The following is a 6,197-nucleotide window of genomic DNA, read 5'->3' on the forward strand; positions in this document are numbered from 1 at the left end:
CTTATAATAATATTTAGCCTTTATTTCTGATAACTGGGTCACCCTACACATTTCTAAACACACCAGTGGCTTAACAATACATAGATCAATATGGAAATTGTAAAATTGTGTCAATTAAACACAGTTATAAACCTTAATTGCATTTTTTAAAGTGAAACTTGACTTCGGTTTGATAAATCAGCGGTATATTTCATGTTTAACCGCATAAACCAGACACATCTTGGATTATAATTTGATGTAACAGACCTATGAAATGACATTGTGCTTAAATTCAGAGTTTTGCTATAACAAAATCATAATCTTACATGTTTTAAACACAATGTTCGACTAATCCGTTCTCGATGTCATGTGTATTTAAACAATGTTTTCGTAGTAAAACATATACTCGACGTCGTAGCGAAACGGACTACGCTTTGACCTCGTCAGCCCCCAGTGCTATAAGCATGATTGTGCAGTTAGCACAGTGTTATCAGGGACTATGCGTTCCGCCTTTACGGTAATTTTCGTTTAAAGGAAGTCCCTCCCTTTCGAAAATTCAGTAAAGGCAGAAAGTGGATTTCCTGATTAGCCTGTACAATCGAGTCTTTACGCACTTTCCGAGATCGCGGCTCATATATATTATCATGGAATTATGTATTACATGTACTTTAAAACACTTATTGAAGAACATATATGAAGTTATGTTTTGTCGATATTGTTTGCATAAGTTAATCTATTTTGTAAAAAAAAACATCTGTTTCTATTATATGTTATGTTATTCTACGAATATGGTTGATACAAGACTGATATGGTTAATATGGTTCAGGCCATAACACCTACCACCAATATTCAAATAAAATAAAATTGAGCCGTGCTCTGTGAAAAAGGGGTTTAATGCATGTGCGTAAAGTGTCTTCCTATATTAGCCTGTGCAGTCCGCATAAGCTAATATGGTCTATACTTTCCGCTTTTATTATATTTTCTGTTTAAAGAAAGTATCTTCTTAGCAAAAATCCAATTTAGGCGTAAAGTGGTTTCCCTGATTAGCTTGTACGGACTGCACAGGCTAATCTGGGACGACACTTTACGCACATTAATTAAACCCCCTTTCACAAAGCGCCGCTTATTTGTAATAAATTCAATTTTAAACGCGACCTATGTTCGACTTTTAATTCCCATCAATATAATCAATAGGGTCGCGTTTTGGGAAAATAGTGCTTAATGCATGTGTTTTCAGTTTCGTTTATTAATAAGCTTGTTCTGTCTGCAGACAAAAGAGACGATGTCAATCGTCATTATCATAATCATGTTTCACGCCGGGTACGCGGATACTTTGATAACAGATGGCACTTCGATACCAGATAACAACATAAGCCACGCGCGAGAATGGAGTTCTTCAGCTTTTTTGCATTTATGTTCTGTTCATTTGGTTTTCAGACACGTAACATTGTTTGGTTGATTAATGGTATAGTACTTCGTATTGCGGAGCAAGAAAGTCGTGAAAAAAAACAGCGGATTATAAAAAAAGAGATAAAACTTCATCGATAATCATCATGAATTCGATGATCAGTACGTATTTCAACACAATAAAAATACTTGGAAATAAATCAAGAATATGCCAACTAATAGGAATAAAAGATCAATATGTCCATAAATGTTACAACATTTTATATTTAGTTAAATAAAGTATTTGAGGAAATTCAAATGTTTTAAGAGTCGGATGCCAAATTTTTATGGACACTTCTTTTACCGATCATCTCAAAGACAATGGCACTTCGATTCCAGATAACTCGACACATTTTACCAGATTTAACACACTCTATTTAGTGAATAAAAATGCAGAATTCGCTGAGGAATATTAAGCAGGCAATAAATAAAAATGTATGTACTGACGTAAATTAAAAATAAATTACCGAAACATGTTATTATCCCTTTGGAATATTATAATAAAAGGGAAAGGGAAGTGTAAAGGGAAGTGCTTCCTATAAGAAGAGCTCAATATAAAAGCAATTTTCCAATCTCTTTTAAATTTTGTGGCTACGCATTAGTAACGTCTTCATGATGCGATTCTAATGAGCACCAACGACAAAGGATTTTATGAGGTGTATTTGCCGCTTTAAGACCCCTTGCTCCCCTTATCTAGAGTCCTGCTATAAGATCAATTGAACAAAGTCGTGTTGATCCACATGATCCGTTGCATTTTCAATTCTCTTAATCTCAATTTACCACTTAAAACAAGTTTATTATTTAGACAATCAATTTCGGTCGTCACTTGAAATATATTACTTCAGAAATAAGTATTTGAATCTTATTTAAAATTTGCACTTTTAAGAATAATTATACAAATTAATAGTCATAAGATTTTTGAAAACGAACAACGCCATAGGTGATATTTTACATGTGTATGTCATTGCGTTATGCATAGATTCCCAATGTGTCGGGCTTTACAATGCAAATTGATTCGTACTTCAAAATGTCCTGTAAGAATAGAGATAATATACATAAATGCATTTCAGGTAGCAGATAAAACTCGGTTATCAGAGTGTCCAATTTGTTTAAAGACTCTGTTATCCAAAGTGCCCTATATCGGGAATCAAACTATCCGCAACTTCATGAATACCACCTATTACAACAGGCTCTATCTTCGTTTATACTTCATTGAATACTATCAAATTTTCAGTATTTGAAGCACAGTGATTACTCTACATGCTGGAATATAAAACAATTTCTTGCAATATTTCTAAGTAGTTTTATTTTGTTGAAATGTGTACTGTTCATCCCGTTTATGCTGTTTTCCGACCGAATTTTCCATTTTTTGGGGAAAAATCTATCATTCTTCCGTGATTTTTTTCTTTGCAATAGAAAAGGATACACCATTCATAAACTCGACCATGCGCCTTGTCTAAAAAACTAATCTTTATGATATAACTTTTAAAAAATCTGATGAACTTACCTCTCGCGCGTGGCATTTGTTGTTATCTGGTATCGGAGTGCCATCTGTTATCAAAGTATCCGCATACCCAGCGTGTGTTTGGCGTCAACATCCTACTCATCAACATCGTCATCCACGCCTTGCAGCATTATCATCGTAATCATCACAACACCATCCGTTATCATCATCGTCATCATTTTGTTGTTTATCATAATTACGAAGAATTATTTGAATTCAATATGAGTTCTGAGAAAACTGGGCGTAATGCATATGCGTAAAAGGTCGTCCCAGATTAGCCTGTGCAGTCCACACAGGCTAATTAGGGACGACACTTTCCGCTGTTATGACATTTTTCGTTAAAATGAAATCTCTTCTAAGCAAAAATTCAATTTAGGCAAAAAGTGTCGTCCCTGATTAACGTGTGCGGACTGCAAAGGCTTATCTGGGACGACACTTTACGCACATACATTATGAACCAGTTTTCTCAGAACGCGACTCATATATTGTTCCTTGTACACTCCCTTTAAGAATAGGAATAGATCGACGCACAATTGGGAGTAAAACGCGTTTACCATCTTGAAGCCGGATTCAAATTGTTGGAAAATGGACCAAAGAGAGCATTCACAAATCTATACATTGGTTAATGGACAAATCTTCAACCGAAGGACTGTCCGATGGACATGGATATTTTAATAATTTAAAACACGATTCATTATCTGAATACATGCGTAAAGCGATAACATAAATGGCGAAATATACATTATTTAAAACGTGAATAGGTTCTTTAACTTTGATCAATAGCAACATGTGTTATAACAAGCCAGGGTTGTGACCGCCAAATAATGATTTTGCGCAAATCTATTAAGTATGCTACCTTCAAAAATTTGCAATTTTTTAAAAATTGATTTTAAATGTGCTCGTCTTTGCAGCATACTCCGAATCTCTTCGTAAACGGCGCAATCGGAACATCTCCCGAACACTCAAACACACATAGTGTCGACTTTGTATTAATTTAGGAAATAAAGTGTGAATAAATGGCAGTTTGCGGAAGTATTTGTTTTTACTTGCCTTGAGATGAAAAAGGATGGTATTCTGAATCCTAGGGTTATATTTTGTTGCATTTCTATAGGTAGTTTACTGAACTGTCGTCATTCTTTTGTGAAAGGACACAGTCGCTTAGTTGTGTATTTTGTTTCACAATTATACGTCTTTAACAAATATATAAATAACTGAAGCGGAATAGTCTGCTATCAATTTCTGCAACACATTGAAGTATAGCCTAGTTTAAAATCGGCTGCTAACCTAACAAAGACATACGTTGTATCTTATCATTAGACACGTTAAATGTGGCGATAGACGATCTTTTACACAAGGGTGCTATCTGGAGTATCTAGTGACGCCAACCCAAATCGACAGCCACAATTTTGACATTGGAATGACATAGTGAACGATATTTATCTCTCTTTTCACTCTGTCACTATCTTTGAAGACGATAGATCATTGCGTTCATTGCACTATCCAATTTAACCCATTTATGCCTAGTGGACTCTCCCATCCTTCAAAATTGAATCAATGCGGCGTCTCATCTGGGTCTACGCTGTTTGCCAAGGCCTTTTTTCTAGACGCTTGGCATATTATGGGTTAATATTACTTAAACATATTCAGAGTGGAAAAAAAGAAGTGTATAAAGCCATGAAATTGAAACCATGAGCTTTGTTTCATAAAAAAACTATCATAGGATGACGTCATTCAAATAAGCATGACAATACGTATTTTTCCTTAACAGCTGTATCTCCTGAATCTTACAGAAATACTAGGGATAATATCGAATACATTTCAACACTGATAACGAATAAAGGGCATAACAGTTCGCCGTAGATCCAATAAAATCTATTACAAACAATCACAATAACAATTAATACCGAATTTGCAAGAATGCACAATTACTTATTGTTTACGACGCTTAACTTCATTATGCATGTCGCTCTATACTAGCGTATAAAACACTCGTTTTCAACAAAGCGTCTTTAAAGGGGCCTTTTCACAGATTTTGGCATTTTTTAACTTATTCAATAAATGCTTTATATTGATAAATGTAAACATTGGATCGTAAAATCTCCAGTAAAAAATCAAGAATAAAATTAAAAAAAGGAAAAGAACATTGCCCGGAGCAGGTTTCGAACCAGTGACCCCTCGAGTCCTGCCAGAGTCCTGAAGTAAAAACGCTTTAACCTACTGAGCTATTCCGCCGAGTACACGTACTTGACGTATTTTATACCTTATATAAGCAATCTTCGTAGTTTCACAAAATTTAACGACAAAAACAGAACTCTCCAAATTATTCAATCGTTTCGCGTTGCAACGCTTTATAATTTTTAGGTTTTAAAATCGTCAAAAGATGCATATAATGGCTATATTAGACCATGGTAAATGTTCAGTATTACTGTTTCCTCACAAATATCATAACTAAAACGAAAATGTGCGAATCTGAAACAACTTTTTGCAATTTTGTCAATTTACCAAAGCGTGAAAAGATCCCTTTAATGAATGTCAAACAATAGTAAAGTAAGATACTAGTCGTATTTTTGGGTGTCACTAAAATTGCTGCAGTTTGCAAATATGGGTTTGTTTCTGCTTTTCAGATACATATTTTCCGAGCAATTTGGATTTTTTGTTATTAAAGTGTTGACCTCAACAACAAATATGTAGCACTGTGAACCATAAAAACTCAGTAAGAAGAAATTGTTCGGAAATTAATATTGTGAATTAGCTTTGGTCTTCTCGGTTGACTCTAAATGGTCATGTCTGAAAACGACAAACTAGAAAGGTTCATACCTTGAAAAGGATCATCCTTGTGATTAAGATGATCTGTTTCTCAGCTTTACATACTAAATGCATGCACTGCTGTCTGTTTCCAAGAACGCATTGCATGTTTACTCAGATTCTTAGTACTTATTTTAATAAAAATCATTATGGTAGTTATGGTGTACTTTGTTTGGAAATGCATGCTATAGTGGTATTTAAAATAAAATAATAGATGCAGTTAGGTGAGTGTGTATATAAATTGTATTCTAGAAAAATCCTTCGCAGGGATAAATGCATTAGTGCGATGCGAATTACATGTTTCAGTTAAGAACAAATTGGTAACGCATGATTATCAAGCTGGTAATGAATTCCCATCTATAAAATAATTTGCGTGATTTTTACCGGTTTTGTAAATCTCGGAACACCAGATTACCGCATCGCTAATGATTTACAGGACCATGACCTTCATGAAGTGAGATAT

Source organism: Dreissena polymorpha, chromosome 10 (assembly GCF_020536995.1).
Source record: "Dreissena polymorpha isolate Duluth1 chromosome 10, UMN_Dpol_1.0, whole genome shotgun sequence".
In the NCBI taxonomy this organism is placed as follows: domain Eukaryota; kingdom Metazoa; phylum Mollusca; class Bivalvia; order Myida; family Dreissenidae; genus Dreissena; species Dreissena polymorpha.